Source organism: Dermacentor silvarum, chromosome 7 (assembly GCF_013339745.2).
Source record: "Dermacentor silvarum isolate Dsil-2018 chromosome 7, BIME_Dsil_1.4, whole genome shotgun sequence".
Lineage (NCBI taxonomy): Eukaryota > Metazoa > Arthropoda > Arachnida > Ixodida > Ixodidae > Dermacentor > Dermacentor silvarum.
The window spans coordinates 12495153-12516215 of record NC_051160.1 but is presented as its reverse complement, the minus strand read 5'-3'; the positions used below and the strand labels follow the sequence as shown (position 1 = coordinate 12516215).

Here is a 21063-nt window from a genome sequence, read left to right as displayed (position 1 = left end):
GCTGGTGATGACAGCTCTGCTTTTTTCTGGATGCCAGGTATTGTCAGGTTGATATTTGACTGAGTAAGGCACCACGGAGGAATCGAAGGTCTTGCCGCAGGAGTGAAGCAAGTTGGTAATGATTCACCATGCGTGGCTATTGTTTGGCAGGAAGAGGTACGTGGTCTGTCCGCTGGTAGAGATGTCAGGCGGTGGCGGGTAGTCCGGGTAAGATGTCTGATATGTGTGCCTGAGTTAGTATACTTGTATACCAACTGCATGAGCCAATTACTAGCAGTACGTCTAAGAGCTCGGATGAAATGCATCAGATGAAACTCCACTGCACCATAAATTTCAACTGAATAAAAAGATTCATTCAGTCGGTCGGTCGGTCGGTCATTCATTCATTTATTGGATAGCATAACAACCTGCCGTTGTGACTAAGTTGCTATGATGTTGAGCTGCTGAACCTGAGATCACGGGTTCGGCCACATTCCAGTAGGGGGCGGACTGTAAGAATGCTCGCGCTCCGGGCTTAGGGTACGCGCTAAAGAACCCTCAGCCGGTCAAAAAATAACACGGATACCCCACTATACGGCATACCTCATAACCCACTGTTTAGTTTTGGGGCCGACAGCACCGTGTGCGACTCTCGCTTACGGGATGAGATGATAGAAACGCATTCTATGCCGTTGTCCAACCTACAACTCTCACCGAGATTTCCTGCGTATGAGTCTTATACGTATAGCCGCTTAGACATCAGACCGTTCTCGCAAGCTGAGATCCCGGGACCCTGGACGAATACCTCTATAGTATGCACTATAGGCCACCAAAGTGCTAATGTGCTTTTTTGAAGACAACCATACTATAGATAAGCGCTTGTGAGTGAAAACTCATCATGAGTCAGCATATACGCGAGTGAACTTTCATCTGCGAGTGCGCGCACAATGACTCTCCTTCTCTCCTTCTTAACTTTCTTTCCCTATTTCCCCTTTCCCACGGGTAGGGTAGCCAACCGGGCGAGACCTTGGTTGACCTCCCGGCATTTCCTTCTTATCTCTCTCTCTTTCTTACTCTCTCAGGACATTAAGCCCGACAAGGATAACTGGGTGGGAAAGTTGGTAAAGCATCCTAACGGGCTAACAGCGCACGCAGACGGGGACAGAGTGAATATACAACAGGACAAAGCGATAGTATTCAGGACACTATTACTGAATACTATCGTAGGACACAGCGCTAGCACAACAGGACACTAGCGCTGTCTCCTGTTGTATATTCACTCTGTCCCCGTCTGTTTGCGCTGTTACCCCCTTAATTAAACCCGACAATTTTAATTTTGAAAGTATCATAAACATGCGCACTAGGCCTCGGCGCTCGTACAGAAACCACGTTGAACGCACCGCGGAGGCGCGTCGTTGGGGCGAGCGAGGGTGGCTTGAAAGTGGCCTCGAAGCGAGCCGCGGCTTGAAGAACCACAGGACCAGAACCCCGCGCGCGTGTTATCGATCACGCGCCTACGCGCACGCAGACCCCCTCGGCGCTGTGACCAGGCCAGCTGGCCAACCAGCCGGTCGCAGTTCTGCTGCGGCGGTCCCACGCTTTGGTTGCAGGCGGACATGTGGAACCCGTCATCATCATCATCATCAGTCTATTTTTATATCCACTGTAGGACGAAGGCCTCTCCCTGCGGGACCCGTATTCCCTCACAAACATCTAAAGCAGCCCACACAGTAAAATTGTTTTGCACCCTTAATCCTGTAATGCCCAACGTATTCTAAAAAAATATGCTACGCTGTTTTGATTTGATACCTCAACGATCACACGAGACGTAGCTTTTCGGCACGCTGGAGAGAGTTCTCGGTTGTGAATAGTTGAGAAGACAAATTGCTAATTGATTAAATACTCTAATAGTTAGGTTGTAACCAAAATTGCGTTTAATTGTTTTATTGCGCTTTTCGATCTGTTACCGGAAGAAATGAAGTGGAACAATATGTGCTCATTTTTTTTTTTATGTGAAGCTGTGTTTGGTCATTACAGGGTTAAGGGTGCTGGTTAGTGGCTAACTACCTCACCTTTTAAGAAGTAAGATCGAAACGTTGATGGGTACGAATAAACTTAACTGTTTTGAAGACTTCTTATATCAAATAAACATGACGAGGCAGTAATTGCGGGACGATCGATGTAAACAGACGACACGAAACATTACATGGAAAAAAGAAATACTTGCATAGCTATTATTAGACAACTCTGGTGTCAGATATTTCGGTGTTCACCAGGTTGTGGGAATTAGTACACCGTTGTTATTTACGACCTCTCTCATTGCCGGTGTAGTTTGAGCGAGCTGAACATAGTATTCGGCAAAAAAAAACGAAAAAAAAAGCTTTTTTTTTTACAGTTTTTGAAAAGGGTGTTAGATGTAGCACAAACCAACACCCTTAAGCGTGCAAAATTATTTCACTCTAGGAAAAGTGGGCACCCTCTAAGGGTTATCTGGACCCCAAACGATAACTTACACCTATTTTGCATGCCTTTCTTTTCTTGAACGCTGCGCTCCCGGTACTTCCTGGTCACGAATGGTAGGCGCTGTTATAAGCGTGACGTAGCATTGTTTGCAGATATTTACCGAGCGCAGAGTTTTCTTGAAAGAAAACGCAAGCAAGACATACGACGAGTATTGCTTAGGGACAAGATACACCCTGAAGGGTATATGGACTTCATTTAGAGTGTTTACTGCGTTACAAAGTCTACGGACGTCACATTTTCTTCACGGAAGTCGATAGACCGTCTATAAACAGTATGTATATACTTGTAGTCATCACACCTCTTCCTTCACTAACGGCTGTACACTCCAAACAGCTTCGGAGTGAAATTGCACAATGTAATGTGGACGAAGCTCGACGCCTAAGCGAATGGGACGAGGCGGGCTGTATTCCGACTTTATACTGAAGGAAGCTTGTAACGAATGCGCAACGTCGTGATATCTCGGATCATGTGCCGGATCATATGCCGGAGATTTTCCTTGAAATACGGTGTGTTCTCTTGCACGTTAATTGCTTTTTTTGTGTGTTTATTACTTGAACACTTGAGTTGCAAAAAAAAAATATGACGCAGTTAATTTCCCCCATGCTTTCTTTCGCTTCATTGTCTGTTGGTTTCATATCTCAGCAACAAAGGAAAAAAATTATAATTAAAGCCAGTCGCTTCCTCTAATTCTCGCCCTGTGGGCTCGTGAGTGGCGTCATTTCGCAGCCATAGTGACGGTAGCGACGAAAGCACGCTCATCATGGCGCACGATAACGGCAGCAAGTAGAGAGTTTCCTATAAAAATTACTAGAGCGAATTCTGTTGCTAGTGGTTATAGACGGTGGAAGCGTTACCAGTTACCATGGGAACGTTGGTTAGTACATAGTTTGCCTAAACTTCGTCCTTACGGCTTGAAACGGCTTTCTGACTTTGCAAATCGATAATTTTCAAATAATATATTACATGGGCGCAAAAGTCTTATTACCATCATCCATGTTTTAAAAAAGAGAGATTAAAATAAGGGAAAGGCTAGAAGCCTATAGCCAGGCTGAGCCCGGGGTGCTATTGTTCTCAAATTACGCCGCATTGTCAAATACTGTAATGGCAGGGTTTCGAGCAAATCAGAAAGTCCTTAGCAGCCAGCTCCGGGACAATCAAAGCCGACCAGATCGCAAATTCGATAATGTGGCTGAATTTGGCATTTGTCCAGAATAAGCACCCCCGATCGGATTGCTGCGAAACTTAGGCCGATAAAGTGGACAAAACGTATTAAATGAATCCACAAGAACGTCCGAAGCCAGAAGCACGAAGATGAGACAAATCCATGTCCATGTATACTATCCCATGGAGGAAGGAAAAAGTCAGGAGAGAGCATTACGTGGCGCAGCCAGCCTTGGCAAGCTAACCCTTCGTGACGCCAGTCCCTTTGCTCAGCGTCGGCCCAACACGTGGCCTCTTGCGTCGAGATCACGGAGCAATAATCGAGATTTGCCGACACGTTTGGTTTCGAATGGGCACTGAAGAAGGCAAATGCGAATGGTTATCGAAAAAAATATCAACCGGGAGTACCAGAACCTAACGCGCGCTCTGGCGTACCTCGATCCGTACTCTGACATTTTCACCACGTGTTGGGACGACACTCTTGGCTTCAATCGCGTTGCGCGATACTCCCTCTTATCTTTTTCCTTCCTCCACGATACTACCCATCGTTCCTATGGTAGTGTAACGATTGAAGTGCCAAAGTTCCCTCCAGTAATTTTTGCATGAAACTCTGAGATGCCGAGGAAGCTTTGCTTATTGGCTGGCCAAAATTCGCGTGCTAGCGGCCTTCTTTCTTTCTTTTTTCCTCGTTCATTCATTTTTTTATAGATGGCAGTGCCCTCTGGTGGCGAGTCGCTCCAGGTCGCGGTGACGGCGCCTCTACTATGGCTGCTGACGCGCGCACGCCCACGAACTCCTTCTCTCTCACTCTCCTTCCTTCTTTCGCCCTCCTCTCCCTCCTCCTTTTCAGCGCGCGTGTCCACCGCCACGCGGCTCTCCTTCGCACAATCCGCAGGCGAACGCCGTTTTCTTTCTTTTTTTGCTCCTCGTTCTTTCACTTGCACACTCTTTCTTTCGCTCTAGCTCTTCTCTCGCTCAACCGTTTCCTTTTGATCCGCCTCTCCCTCCAACCCCCCCCCCCTCCACCTCCCGGTGGCCAGTTTGAACACGGCGGCAGCTGGCGCGGACGCCAGTCGCGCGAGGGCTATCGCCAACCGCGGTTGGCCCTTTCGCGTTCGCCGACAGAGTTTCGCGTATTCCTTTCTTTCTCGCGCTCTCCGTGATTTCGCGTGGACCCAACTCCGGAGACGCGTGGTCGCGTCGTGTGCGAAAAACGCACAACCGTCCGAAAAAAAGAAAGACGTGCTCTCGCCGTCTCTCGATCGCCGGCGGCGCGGTGGTGAACTCCGCCGACGCCGCCGAAGTTGACACTGCACTTTATCAACGCCGTCATGGCAGTGATTGACGCTGGCGTCGTCGTGCAAGTGATCGCGTCGTCCGAGAGAAGAAGAATCGGTCCCAGTGACGAGCCGAGTTGGAATAGCCGCTGCATTTGCGAGCCCCTTCTTCTTCGGCGAGTCACCGTCCGTCAACGGGACCTTTCGACGGAGAGGGGAGGTGACGACGACGTGTCGTGCGTCTACTGTCACGGCCGTGAACAGGGCAGGATCGTCGTCTCCAGGTGAGCCGCTGACCAGGATTCGCAAATCGGGACGCTTAAAATCGCGTTTCGAAGGGTGTGAGCCCCGGGGCGTGTCGTTAGTACACCCCCAATGTCAGGAAGCAACACGAGTTGTCAACCGTCTATCCTGTTTCCGGATCATAAATTCTCGGTCTACTGACCGCGTGAGGCGGACGAGCGACGACATGCCGGTGTAGTCGGCAGTCGTCCTGGATTATTCGAATGATTGTTCAGCTGCGTTTGATTTTCGAAGACACCGAAGTTGGTTCGTTTTGTCGCCATTCTGATACGCGCAGTATATCTGTTTCGTTACGTCGGCAGCTCTGGTATCTTGTGCTGTATTCACTTTTTTTTTTTTCGCTCGGATCTCACTGACCAGATAAGAAGAAAAAGAAATAGATGGAATGGAGGCGAACGTTTCTTGCCAACTTTTCTGTGATGGCAAAATAGAAAAATAAGCTACTTTAGAGCCGCTTGAGGACCCTAAAATCTCACAGAATTATTAGTCTTTGTGGGCTCGGTTTATCTGTGTAGTGTATAGTGCTACTTCTTAAACTGTGAGGTTGCCTACTGCATGACGAGAAAATAGACAACTAGGTCTTGCTGAGCAATCAACGCTGTAATGAAATGAAACAAAACGAATTCTTATAGAAGGTGCAGTTTATAGATTACATTGGAGCAAGGCGTCCCGCATGCTCATCGCTAACTGTTTGCCTCCTGTACAGTTATCACTTTGTCTATGTAACGGTTAGTTTCAGCTAACACTGATCGAAGCGTCGGGGCTTAATCGTCTCCCGTTTGCGTAGTTTACAACTGACGGCTGTCAGGTGAGGCTTGCCGTGAACACTAGCAAAAACTGAACAGCGGGCCTGCCTTCCTTGCACCCTCCGAGATATTTATGTTATTTACAACATACTGCAGAAGTTCGGCTGACGACCAAGCAGACGGACAAGCAATACAAAAGCAAGAAAAGCAACAAAAACGCGATCAGCAAACTGGAGATGAAGTTTCTGCAGAAAGCTGACTTAGTGAACGCGTCATAACAGCAATCAAACTTAAAGCGTGGCGGCCAAAAGAAAAAGAAAGCACAGATCAAATTTAAAATGGCGCCAGCAGTAACACACGTTCCTCAAAACCAGAAACATCACGAGCAGTAAATGTCCGCTAACACCACACACTCTAAGTCCTGTCTATCCTAGAAATATCTCATTAGCTAAACGGGATATGAGTGACTAGGTGTTCAACGAACGCCAACGTGGGTGGGGTTGTTGGGACACTGTCAGTCGAACTGGCTCTATGCGTGGGCGAACCTTGCCTGGGACGGGAACTGTCGGAAATGAGATTTTATATAACTCCCGCTGCTTGCTGCCGACTCCCCCGTTACGATCGCGACGTTCATACCATCGACATCTGCGCATTCTAGTATCATTGCTTGCTTTCCATTTGTCTATTACGTTTCTCCTGATGTCATAGTAAAGTGGCAATTAGTGCTACTTGGACACGTTGGTATAATAAGTGCTGTGTGAGGATACAGATACGGGCAATGTTTAAGGTATACAGAAATACACTGTAGGATGGATAACCGGTGGACCATTAGAGTCACAGAATGGATACTAGGAGAAGGGAACCGCAGTCGAGGATGGCAGGAAACTAGGTGGGGTGATGAAGTTAGGAAATTTGCAGGCGCACGGTCGGAATCAGCTAGCGCAAGACAGGGGTAATTTGAGATCACAGGGAGAGGCCTTCGTCCTGCAGTGGAGATAAAAATAGGCTGATGATGATGAAATACGCGTACTTGTAAGTTCGTTACAATGACTGTGGAATGCGTACAGCTTCTTTTCTTTCTTTCTTTTTTTTAAAGGGCAGCATGTGTTCTGTTTTCACGTAGATAAATCACCTCGTTAATCTCGTTACGTTAACCGGCTACCCATAATGAGGACTTTACTTAATCAAGGCGTTTCAACGTAGCACACGAGACAAGGGCTTGACGATAGTGTTTGACCTTAATGCCGAGTCTTGAGTGTCGTAACTCCTTTGGTTTTTAGACTCGCGTGTCGTGAGGTTCTTTACATACTACACACACAGATGCAAGGACATCGTGTCGGATCGATGTTTTTCACACTTCAAGCTCTGATGCAATTTTGGGCAGACGTTCCTCATTACCTTAGCAGCCATAAAATTAAGATAGAGTACTGGCCCACTCACTTCTAAAACGAACCTATCTGCTGACAGTCACTGCTGAACTACACTGAAACAGAAGAAACAAAACCCTCTTAATAACGCATTTTATATGCGTTAGATGCGCGCCACGTTTCAGATTTTTCGTCGCTAAAGCCATGGCTGACACTTACAGGCATGGTGAGCGTGGCCATATATAAATATATAAAGAAGGAAAGGCACGATGTCCCGGAGTTGCACCCGATTTGCAACCCTACACGGGGGATTGGGGACCTACGCATTATCCCGGCACATCCAACGCCCAGGTGCGCGTGTGGGTGTCCCCAGCCAGGTTTATTAAGACTGATCGTTCTGGCAGGATCGGCGAGAAAACCCATGGTAATCCCCGTTGTTTTGGAAGGAAGAAATATTTCGCTGGGGCCTGCCCCCCCCCCCCCCCCTTCACCACCACCATTCCGCTTCCTCTTGGACAGCAAATACATATTAAAGAAAAAAAAAAGGGGGGGGGGGGTGAGGCAGAATCGTAGGAATAAATCACAGCTGCTTCCTGCAGAATGTCCTGCACTGGTAGGAGGGAATAAATGAATATGAGCACTAAACGAAAGACATATATGCTCATCCAATGCACATGTTGCAATCTATGGCATTTGGGAAGCGGGTGACTGGCTATAAAAGCTAAATGCGATGCGTAAAATTATCCTTAATGTCACGCCATATAGAACGTGTAATGTCATGCATAGCGAATGTTTACGCACCACGCTGGTCACAACTTTTGTGCCATGTAATGCTTGTCGACTACACCGTCCATAAGATATATACCTGCCGAAACGATAACGGCAGTTTACGCGAATGCATATGCTGTGAGACGCCGACGGAATGACGTCTCGAAGGCGACGTTTGATGTTTTTCCTAGACAAAAAAATAGTAAGGAGACTTGCGTACAGTGAGAAGTATGACGTGAAAGACAGTGACGAAGTTGACTGTTGTTCGCCCATTTTACCCCTGCGTATTTGGCCTGATGGAAACCGACGCGTGCACGTACTCTCGCATGTACTAGGAGACGTGACGCAAGCGCCAATTGTCTCAAGGAGCTATATGCTATTTTACTGACGCGTTTTGAGGACGACGGGCTTGTGTGAACGTCTTTGACTAATAGTGCAATACCAGACGCGCCAGCGAATTCACCGCTAATTTCCTTCTTTCCTTCCCTCCTCTCTCTTCCTGTCATCTTTGTGTTCCCTTTCCCCCTGTGTAGGGTAGCCAACCGGACGTTATTCTGCTTAACCTCCCTGCCTTCTGTCTTTCTCTTTCTTCCTCCTACTCCGTTTATGTGCCGCCATCTTGGTCTGTTAAGGCTGCTCTTTTTTATATTTAACAACGAAATGCACGTTACTACAGTCGATTTGCAAGCGTGAAAATAGTTGTATAAATGCGTTAAGCGTTTCAGTGACCATGTTACGTGGCTTTACTTTTCGTAAAACTTATAAATTGTTTGTGTAACAGTCTAAGATGGCGGCGCTCATGAATCGAATATAGAATCGGCGTTGGCACGAGCGAAGTCGGCCTGTAATTATGGCCCAGTGGTTAGAGCATCGGGACCGGTGGGCTGGGAGAGAGTCCGAGATTCGATATCGCCATCGAACACATGAATATATTATTTTCTGTGGCCTGGCTATTCCGCAGAACAGCAGTTCAAAGCAGCCGCGGTCAGCAATGTCTGGAGGTTCGCTAAGAAACCGTTCGCTTTGAAATTGTTGTGTGTGTGAGTGAGAGAGAGAGACAGCGGTCATTACGTGGCCTTCACCCACAGCAGCGGGCTGACCGGCGGGCTCTTAAGTTGTTTGCGGTACCACGTGACCGCCGCTTCCACTTTTAGTGGCGTGATGGGCTCCTTTTTTTTTTTTTTTTTTTTTCACGCTGGAAGCCGCGTAGCGCTTGACGCTGGTTTTGAACGGGTCGTGTAAAATGTGATGTAATGAATTACAGTTAGAGAAGAAAGTTATTAGGGCTAGTTGGTGCGTATTCCAGGGTTGAGCCATGTTTACCTGACGTAATTAAAAGAGAAGACGTGGTACGAGACGTGCACTGTGTGTATCTTGATCTCGTTCCATGTGTTTCTTGCGCTGGTAGAATACGTCTCAGGTCTGTAATTAATTGCTTGTGTGACCCTTGAGCAATTGAGGCTTCGTACCGCGATTATGGTGTCGAAAGCTACTTAAAAAAAAGCAGAAAAAATATGTCAGTAAATAAATTCGGCACATAAAATTTTTGTGCCTGTAGTTCTTCAATATCTGGCCGCTGCTTTCCCGCCGTCTGATGACGAAGATCATGCCCAGCCTATCGGAAAGGTTCTGATTTATTTATTTATTTATTTATTTATTTATTTATTTATTTATTTATTTATTTATTTATTTATTTATTTATTTATTTATTTATTTATTTATTTATTTAATACAGCAGAATTGCTTTTTATTAGACAACTAAAAGTAAATTGCGCCTATCATCTCCTGTAGCTTCTATCCGGCAAGTGATTGCGCCCGTTCTTAAAGCACGGGTGGCGCAGAAATTAATAAAACGCGACCTCGGCCTGACCTTCGACTGAAACGTTGCCCTCTAATCACTCGTCCCCTTCCGCCGTCAGAACCGACGCTGATAGCGTTCCCGAAGTAGATTAGTCGTGGGATTAACTTTGTCGCGACGCACGCTTAGGTGGGAGAGAGTATAAAGGAGTATTCTAGGGGTTGGGTAGGAGAGGGGAGTCGACGAGGAGGAGGAGGAAGATGTTAGAGACAAGTTTGCAAATGAGCCCTGCTCTGAAACACAGGTTCCACGTTAATGGAGTTGAGCACGGTCAAAATCTCATCCATGCCCTCACAACCCTCCCTTCCAGCAACTCTCCCGCTTCACCCCCCCCCCCCCCGCCCCTCGGAGTCTGGCAAAGACCGGAGGCTTAATTGGAGACTCACGAAGCGGAGGATAAACGGTTATGAGCACCGCCGCAGGCCAGCCGCGGGGTATGCGCCATATGCCGTGACTCCGGGTTCGCGAGCGACGGTGACCCGGATTACGCACTGCTAGTATAGCGTCTCATCCCCATTTCGTTAACGCCGAAATGACCTCTTCATTACGGCAAACAACCGCTCGCGCTTTGTTTGCGTCCTAATTCTGGTACACCGAAATTCATTTTTAGAAAGGATTCGAATGGGGCAACTTTCGGATAAGATCCAATGTAAACGTATACCAGAAAAAAACTGGCATTGAACGTTCAATGGAATACCGAAATTTTTTCAATGCCTAATAGACACAGCAGGCACTGCCCCACTATGGCTAGGAAACCGTATCGTGCAAACATAACTGATTTTCGCATTAGGTCTCAACACGGCGCATCTACGGATCGTTACTAAATACTGAGCTATATACGTTTTGGAGCAGTAGGGGTGATATTAATGGCCACGTATTCTCATGGTTGAGCTAGATTAGCAACAGGCTTTTTTTTTTTTTCTTTTTTTTTCAGCTGCTTCACTCCAGGTTTTATACTTATCCGGATACAGAAACAAACAATCGATAGTTTACGCTTTCAAATTTAGATTAAAGTATGAATCAAGTAATAAATACGATTAGATACGTGTTCGCAATCTCTAATATTGACGTTCAGCGCACCTAAAATTGGTGCGCTCTTATATGAAGGTGATTTCTTCGTAGTGTGCGGTGCAGGAAATAGAAAACCCACACCATTCCATGCTATAGTTGAACGTCGTGGAAATGCGTATTGCTGTCAATAAAATGAGTCTATGAATAACTAATCAAAAGTAAAGGCAGAAGACGAACAAAGAAAAAAGTAACCCGGGTTTTATATCCTGGCCTATAGCCCTATTAAAGGCAGCATAGGGTAGCGGCGTATGGTCCAAGTTCGGAGGGGCGGGCCACCCCCGTAATACGATTATAGACGCTAAGCGAATCTCATCCTTCGTCATTATGGCTGACCCTGTCCCTCGTCGCGCAGTTCAACCAAATACCCTCAGGTTCCCAAAAAAAAAAAAGAAAGAATGAAAGAACAGAGAACGCGTAAAAGAAACGAGAAAGATAGGAGCATGTCAGCCGCAGTGCCTATTAATGGTCAGTGCGGACAAGGCCGGTATAAGACTGGCCGCTTCTGCCTGAACTGAATTAAGCGGGACGGGGCATTCCGGTGCTTTTAACGCGTCCCCGAGCCGTAACGCAATTTGTCGCACTCTGGAATTTGTCCTTAAGCGGCGCTCGTTTGTTCTATTTAAGCGTTTTCGTTTCTTCCTTATATATATATATATATATATATATATATATATATATATGAAAACTCGAAGCCTTCGTGTTCCAATACGACCATCGCACAAGAGTTATATACGCGTGCATTCGGGAAGAGGAAGGAGAGCGATCGAATTAATTCTACGAGCGGCGGGTCAGGCGGTCCCGTAATTGGTTCGATTGGGCGCCGTACTATATGGTGGCGCCACTGGGGCGGCCGCGGCGATGTGCTTCTGTGCGTCCTGCCTTATTGTCTTCTTACTTGCTTTTCACGGAGCAAGCACGAAGTAGGCAAGCTGATTCTCTTTTCTCTCTTCCTGCCTGCTTTCGTCGGGCGTTAACGGCTCTTTCGGTTCTTACGATATCTCAGCCAGACTGAGTAAACCGAGAAACGAGAACGATTCGTTGTATGCGAAGGCAAAGCTATGCAAATTGCTAAGCCCTCGCGGGAAAAAAAAACTTCATCTCTATCTCTATTCCACGTACGGGCGCCGTCATCAACCTCTGGCATAAAAAAAAAAAGAAAACGAAATTGATACCCTCGCAGTGAGCTTGCTCACGTTGTTCTGAACCTAACTTGACCTAACCTAACCTAAATCGCTTTCTTAAATCTGCAGCCAGAATTTGTTTTTGCGTGCAGCTAACCCTGTATACTGTAGGTTTGGCTTGATAAAGTTTCGACGAAGGGAGCTTCGAACCGACCTTTTCAAGAAAAGAATTCACGGGTACCATTATTTTTCCAGACCCGATGGTGAAGGGCATCTGCGTGATTTACAGAAATCAGCTGTCGCGTTGTTAGTGGCTGCAATAATTCAAAAAGGCAGGTGTCCCGGAAAAAAATTTTGCACCGCGGAAAGCCCTATAGGTTTACTGTGGTTCAGCTAGCTGATGCTGTTGCCTGAAATTTAATCTTACAATCGAACACTATGAAGCGTCCTGGCCATAGAAGCCATAATTGTTCCGATTCAATGGCGCGCGTTGGAAGGAGCGGCCACTCATTGGACCGATAATATATGGCGACACGATGAGTCTTCCTAAGATTTCTTTTATACATGCCAATCAACCGTAAGAACGCGGCGTTGCCTCAGTCGTGCTGTGCCGGTATAAGAACACACAAGGACTGAGGATACAAGGAATTATGGGCGCACAATGTTGCCCGACAATTCTCGGAGTACAGGTCTGCCCGACGAGAAACTAGAACGAAGCTTGGCATGTGTCCAACACGATGGTGTAGCGCTGATTCATCGGCCCAAGCCTCAAAGCCAAGTTTACTTGACGAGTGTGAGATAGAAAAAAAAAAGATTGAATACGGTCCGTCGCGCTAACCTGGCGGCTACAGCGTCCGCACTAGCGGAGGTCGAGGTGGCAGGTTCGGCCCCGCGGCCGCGGCGGCCGCATTTCGACGGGGGCAAAACTCAAACGTGTTTCTGCACTTGCGATTTAGGTACACGTTAAAGCTTACGTGGTCGAAAATATTCTGAAGTTCCTCACTATATACGGCTTGTTTCATAATCAGATCAAGCTTTTGCCACGAAAAGCGCCAGAATTTAAAAAAATTTCATTGAATGCCGACGGCCCCCTTCCCCATGCCGCGCTCTCGCAAGTTTATTCTAATGCGATCGTGCCTCTCTCGCGACTGTTAAGGACAGCAGCCGAGCAAACACAGCTACCACACTTCTTTTGTCTCGTGAGTGCTTTCTTTCCTTCTTTCTTTCTTTTCTTTTTGTGCTTCTTGGCAATTCTCATCGCTCCGCGAAAACAGAGCCTTGGCGCGGTGTCAAGATATACTTCGCCTCACTAATTCCGTGCAGTGAAGTGAAGCCTTGTGTCGGGTGATCAGTGAAGAGAATCGGCTGCGTGTTCCTGCAATGCGGAGGAGGAACTGGACTCGCCCGTTGCGGGCTACTAATGCTTCCGTGACGTAATCCCATTCAGTCGACGTCGCGCCGAGGACGACAAGAGGCGGAAAAACGAAAGAGTATAGCCCTTCTTGTGATTCTCTTTTCTGATTGACCGACGCTACCCGCAAGTTTTCACTTCACTGCACGTAACTGCCGAAACGGAGCACAGACAGCCGAGGTTCGAGAGACTCCAGCAATTTCATCGCGCTCTCCCTTCTCCAATGGGGTGAAAAGGTGGATGGCAGAGGTAACGGGACAGTTTTTGTTTTTGTTTTTGTTTTTTTCGGGTCACTTCCTTAGCAGCGTCGGCCGAACCTCTCAACTACAAACACACGCACCCGTGCGACGCGTGCGCGCGCACACACACTCACACTCACACACATACACACACACACACACACACACACAAACGCACACGTACGCATGCGCGAGGCAAAAGCAAGACAGCCATATACACGTGTAGGCTACCGTACACACCGGTTCCAACGCCATGGCGCTACACCGGCGCAAAGTAAAGCTCTTCGCGACACCAAGGAAGTGCACAAAGTTACGAGGCAGCTCACTCTGCACACGGCTCGGTGAGCAGAAGTGGAGAGGAGGGTGGGGGATGGTGGCGGCCGTTGTCAGCAAGGGGAATTAGCGTTTCGCATCACGTCGCGCGTGCCTTTGTGTAATGACCGTCTACTCGGTCTCGTCCGCTTACCTCTTGCATCGCACCCCTTATCTTATTCTTGTTCTGTATTCCCTTTTTTTCGTAATCTCTACGTTCCTTGCCTCTGTATGCGCTCTCCCCTGCGTCGCAACCTCGACCGCCATCCGAGCCGCTAAATCCTTGCTCCTTTTCTCACAGCGGTCTAGATTTTTCGGGACACTGTGCAACTCTTGATAATGTGTACTTGATTACCGACGTACCTTTCTTTTTTTTTCACTTTCCATTTCCTTTTGTTTTGGATATACCCGCGCGCAGTATGAAGCCTCTCTTGTAGATCACGTATATACTATGTAATTCATCACTGATGGCGTCTTAGCCCGAAGGAAGGGAAATGAAGAAGGAGAAAGTACGTCGCCAACCTCTCCATCTGATCCGCCAGCTAAATCTAACCTAACCTAAGAGCAAAAGAAATAATATTAAATGTTGAAGGCAGGGGAAACACACGGGCACAGCTCTGGCATCCAACACATATTTTACTTGGGAAATAACACAAATGTGTACCACGTGACACCATATTACTCAGCAAAAAAAAAGGGGGGGGGGGAGCAGGAAATGGATAAGCATTAGACAATTGTGTAGAAATATGCCAACAACGCCGATATATCCCTTTAGTCACGGTGTACACATTTGTTTACGCGACTTATTTTTGCTATTTCTGTGCAGTTGTGGCAAGTAATAGACCACAACAACTTATCTTAGGGTAAATTACACATTCTGCTTACCTCACGCACCCTTATTTTACTTCTCAGGGAAATCAATCGCTATTAAAGATCGCTTTGGAGAAAGCACTACGATGTTTGACGGTAGGTGAGAGGCTGGACGTTTCTGTAGCAATTGCGAAATAATATTTTTCTTTCTAGTAAAGCTTGCAACCAATAATTAACTTGTGCCGATAATTCACACTAGCGATACAATTCTTTTTAATATGAGGAAACATCATTACTGAGTGCACAATGATTAGATACTTAATCACTCTGTAAATATGGTGACTCATCATAAAATGCAGAAAGAGTCTACCAACTTGACTTGCTCTTAATGGAGTCTGCAGCACCGTAGCATAAAATTATGTAAATGTCATACATTTATCGACAGTCGATCATAATTCGTGACTGAAGGGGATAATATGGTAATGTCTTGCATGTTGGCATGGATGATGTCGTGTTTACATATGATGAACGCAAACAGCGCATCTCCAGCATATCTCGCTTTAGTTTGTTTATGTAAGGGCTCACCTTTGCAGCTTATATTATGGAGTTTGTTTATGCGGGGGATGACCTTTACAGCTTATAATACGGTTACTCGGAAACTCGCGCTTTGATATACATTATACCGCGAGTTCCTCAAGGTAAGTAAGGAATAGTAAGTAGTTAGAGAACTTCCCAGATTCGATAAAATGACGCTAGCAAAGTGATCTCAGTCGGCACACTGAGTTTCTCCAACAGCGACTACGCCCCCGTTTGCGAGGTTAATGATTCTCCGCAAGGTTGAAGGAATATAATATTAAGTGGAAGGTGAAATTAATTGGTCACGTTGCATGCCTTGCTGTCAAACTTTTTTTTTACTTCGGATAACAATTTATACTTCATGTATGCACTGGTTCGTGAAGCCTCTTGTCTGAAGCCTCTTGTGCGTCATATGTGCCTCCGAGATCTGTGTTCAGATGACAGTTTGATTGGGATAGCAAGTTATATTTGGTGTTTGCACTGGTTCGTGTTATTTCTTTTTCCACTTAGGCTGTCACGTGGCATGACGTCAGTGTGGAACTAAATATAAGCATGCAGGCACGTTTGTGTTGCGTGAAGGCCGTTGTGCATCGTATGTTTATTTACGAAAAAAGATCACGAAAAAAACATCGAGGGGTGGAAATGTGCTTACTTAAATATTGAAAACAACTGCCGTCATTTGCTGAGTGCATTCCAGAAGACGCCACCACACCAACCAAAACAGAAAAATTACCGAGGCGTACCCGCGCCCTAATAGCGCAAGTCCGTCGGCGCGCGCCTGGAGCGGCGATTGATGGGCAAGAGCTAACTCGCAAATCGGAATGAATGTGGACTGACCCTACAAGTACTTTCTGTTGAGATCGCTTGGTCTTCAGCATAAAAAAGAGTGCAGATGCACTTACGAAGCCGCCTAATGAATTTGGAAAGGCACTCGAAGCGCCGATAGTGGGCTTTTTAGTCTGTCTTAAGTTATTGTGATTTAGTTGTTTTTTTTGTAGTCTTTTCCACTCCTTGCCATAATAAGACGGTAAAGAAAGTTTTAGCATGTACGGTATTCCGGCATGCGCAAGGGCGTTTGAGTGATACCGGACTACCGAACGCTGGTAGCGATATCTTCTGACGCCTCATATAACCGCAATACCTTACAGAAACGCTCACGTGTTCCATGAATGTTGTTGTCGAAACAAAGACATATTTAAAAGGCACAACGTGTTCAGGATTAAACCGCTGCCGAAAATTTACACCAGCAGCGAAGTAGAATACACTTGGTTACTGCAATATTAGCTCTGTGATTGTCTGGTTGAGGTCCGGGCCGCCAGGTGGTGCCACCAACCCGCCTACGCGATTCGCCTAAGGTCAAAAACATACCGGAGCCAATACTCGCAACAAGGTGAAGCATGTGCATGCTGCAGTGAAAATCAGGAGACCACTCGGCACGTCCTAACGGAATGCGAAGGGATTCAACCAGTGAGACCCGGAGGTAACGTACACTTTCCAGATGCGCTTTGATTTAAAGTTAATGGAAGCCTCAACCGGTCACCAGTCGTGATAAACAAATGCGTTTAGAGTATTTGTGGGAAAAATAACGCAGTGGAAAGATTAAGGAGAAGATTACAAAAATGCTAGAATGAAAAGCTTTTATAGCATACCTGATTAACTCAAGATGGCTAGGTGACTATTTGTTGCCACCCCGTTTCAAAGGCGATGAGAATATATCATCATCGTCATCATATTCCTTATACCCGGTATTCCGGGTATCCGGAATATCGGACACGCTAAAACTACCTAATACCATGCTACAAACCGCGGCAATACCATGCCACGAGTTTCTATATCCTGGTTGTCCTGCGCCAGTCGACTTAGCAGTAGCGCACCCAGGATCTCTGCCAGGGGGGGGGGGGGGGGGGGGGGGGTAAATATTTGGTGGGGAAGGGGGGAGCAAGCACTTTGCATACTATGCAATGTCCTTGCTTTATCCAGAGGAATCCAACAGCAAATAAAATGCCGAATATATTGTAATAATAATGACACCAAGGATGATGACGATGTTGATTTCATCAGCGTTTTACTCAAAGTAATTTAAGAATGCATGAACAAATACAAGACAGTGATAGAGTGTTTTTGTTAATCACGGAAAATTCGCCCTCAAGCCACCTCCTGAATTGTAAAGACAACGTGAACAGAGCGCTGAAGGTACTCGTTGGACTGGTGAGGCTGGACGCGTGAGGGGGGGAGGGGTCTTCTTCTACAGTCATTGCTCCGTTACCGCTCATCACTCCAGCGTAGAATTCCAGCAATTTAATTTCGAAGAATCACAAGCGGCAATGGCGGGCGAATGTTGCTAACCACGCCACCGAGCAAACTCGAGACGTCGAACGCAAGCGACATCGGCGGACTGCGGGCATACCGACAGTGACGTCGTTGCTCTCCGTCGCAGCCGGACGTGTGCGTAACCTCATAATTGGGAAATACTTTACTCAACCGGCGGGAATTAACCCAGTGATAAACGCAGGGGCCACACGTTAAACTTCGCTGGTTAACCATTTTCACGGCCGACGAATTTTTTTAACATGTCGCTTGACAAAAAGAAAAATATGCAGATCCAGCGCACATGGCGGAATGTATCTGAAGCGAAGCTTTGCGGTAGCCTTGCCTGCATCGGCTACTTCAGGATATTTGCAAATCGGCCGCTAAATTGAACGCCCAGGTCACCCAAATCCGCAGGTCGAATTATCTGCGATTGCGTGCTCTAGGAAAACGTTAACGCGAGGAGGGGAAGGAATAGTCGAATAATGTGCAATTTTGAAAAGAATAATTTTGTATCTACAGCTCTTCGTATGTTCTTCATTACTTGAACCTCTATCTTCGAACGCGCGCAAAATAATATTAATAATAATAAATAAATTAATTAATTATCACATGGCTGGTAACCGGATGAAACTGACGAGCACGCTTCCTCAGATGTTTACACGTCGTGTCGTGGTTAGGCGAAACCGAGAAAAAAAAACACGAGATAAAAAACCGGCGCTGACACATACCGCGCGTTGCCGTATTCATGAACCTGTCCGCCGTTACCAGATTCATGACGTTGTCCGTCGATAGCATCCTTATTTTTTTCATCTGTCATCCGTTGACATCACACAAGTAACGCATACATACACGAAAGCCTACTGAGCACCAGCCGCAGCGCCGTCTTTGTTCAGCGCGACATTGATTGTGCCGTCACCGAGTAAGCAATATCGACCAGCTGGTCCGTCCCTGTCTTCCTTTCTCTTCAAAGATTCGCATCTCATGTCGTCATCTTTCCTGTGATCCCTTTGTTTGAAACCCAGCGTCAGGTGCACACTCCGATTCTGTCATAAAAAAAAAAGCGGTAAAGGAATGACTTTATCACTGTCTCGCGAATGCATTCGCGAGCAACAACAATATTGAGCAAGTTAGAAAGGAAATGTATATGTTGTTTGCAAGTAAAGAAACGAATGCGAAACCCAAGAGAGCGTGAGTAAGCAAACAGGACGTTAGGAAACGGATGGAAAGACGTATTATTCGAGGGCGTCGCATTTCTGTCGCACCTGCACCGTCAACACTCGCCGCGCGAAATCAGCGCTCTGATGTCACCTTGCATGTACTCGGCGAGCCCTATGTACAAACACACACACACACACACACACACACACACACACACACACACACACACACACACACACACATATATATATATATATATATATATATATATATATATATATATATATATAATAAGAAAGAGCGTACGACGTACTCTGTATTTGCACACTATATATTGCTAACGTTTCGGCTGGTGGATATCTCTTAAACGCGCACGTGTCTTTTCTTTTTCAACTTTTTTTTTTTTTCATGTGGCATCACCGAGCATGCAGGTGTTGACCCGGAGAGAATCGCGAGCGACTCGCGAAAATTATATCCGAAAGCAGCAATGTGTTTTGCGTGCATGTTTGCGTGCGTGCGAGTCGGCGGGGTGAGTCCCCTTGTGCGTGCGTGCGTGCGTGCGTGCGTGCGTGCGTTCATGTAGGCGTGACAAGATGAGGACGTAGTATGTGCGTGTTTTTGTGCTATGCATGCCTGTCAAGGTGACAAAAAACAGATGCAGTACGCGTGCTTTTTGTGCGTCAGAGTAAGTGTCACAAGAAGCGGGTGTAGTATGCCTGTTTGTGTACGTGCGTGTCAGCATGACAAGAAATGGGGGTATATAGCAGGCTGGTTTATGTGCGTCCTGGTAAGCGTGATAAGCGAGTGCATAGTATAGGGGATTCTATGCGTGGGCGCGTGTCATAGTGATAAGAAACGAGTGTATAACAGTAGGCGTGTTTGCGTGCTTTCGTGTCAGCGTGTCAAGAAACCGGTGTATGCACGTTGATATGCTTCGCGCTAATTAGCGTGACAATAAGCGGCCGCATCTGCGCGTTTCTGCGCCATGCGTGCTTGTAAGCGTGACAAAAAAGCACGCTTTTCAGGTGTGTATGCGCGCGTGCGCGGATGGTGTGGTGTTCTTTTTGAGTTGTTGGTGTCATTCGGCTATCCTGCGCTGCAGCCGAAATAACGTTCAACCGGCTAGCCCAACAAGTTATACGTGAGCGCGTATAGACCTTTTTCACGGCGATCCCGTGGGCGCCACCATGTTTGATCACGTGGTGGCGCGTCCATTGCTTGCCTCAGCTGCCTCCGTGTTTACAATGAATGTGCATATGTCGCCGGTGCGCCTCAGTAAACCTCGGTTTCGGCGGGTATCATATGCGGTGATTGGGCGGATGACGCGAAGCTTTGGCCACAGCCTCAGAGGACATGTAAGTGACATAAGGCCACAGTAGCGGGGCAGAAGCGGTAATGATTTCGTATTCGTGCGCTTTCGCTTATATGCAATGTGCGGCGCGGCGCGGTGATCTCGTTTCTCTAGAGCAAACTGCTCCGTGAAAAGGGTCTATAAGCGTGACTGGAAGCAGACGCCTGGCATGCGCGTGTTTGTCTGCCTAACCTCTGCATTGGCGTGGGGTGTTAGCCGTCCTATATACGTGCGCTTGTCCCTGTGCACATGCGTGCGTGCACGTTTAAGCGTGACAGGAAGCGGGCGTGTATATAGCACTTGCGTTTGTGTGCACGCTTCTGCGGTGAGCTGGGATATAGAGGAGCCCTCCTGCATACGTGCGTGTGTCTTTGTGCGCATGCGTGCGTGCATGTCGAAATAACCCTTAGCCAGCTAGCCCACCAACTGGTGTGTGCGCGTCTAAGCGTGACAGGAAGCGGACGTGTATATAGCTTGTGCGTTTGTGTGCACGCTTTTGCGTTGACGTGGGTATAGTTGAGCACTCCTCATATATACGCGCGTGTCTCCTTGTGTGTGTGTGTGGGCACGCGTACAGGTCCATGTTACAGCCACAGCCAGGAAAGTTCTTTGTCTTTCCGTCTCATAATTTCTTTCTCGGTCTCTTCTCTATCTCGATTCCCGCGCACCGCCACCGCCTTTGTCCTCGACGCCGGCGTTTCGGTGAACGAGAAGAGACGGCG

The 21063-nt window shown here is 47.0% G+C and overlaps 1 protein-coding gene across 2 annotated transcripts in view; it reads left to right on the top strand.

The window, feature by feature from the left end:
- LOC119457564 (neuroglobin-like) overlaps positions 1–21063 on the top strand; it is a 262693-nt gene that overhangs the window by 98056 nt on the left and 143574 nt on the right. Inside the window, exon 1 of one of the 2 annotated variants that reach the window (XM_037719172.2) lies at positions 4714–5224. The exons of the other annotated variant lie outside the window; for it this stretch is intronic. The gene's annotated coding sequence lies outside the window, so the exon portion shown is untranslated. Of the gene's footprint in view, positions 1–4713; positions 5225–21063 lie in introns of those variants that run through there. 2 annotated transcript variants of the gene reach the window in all.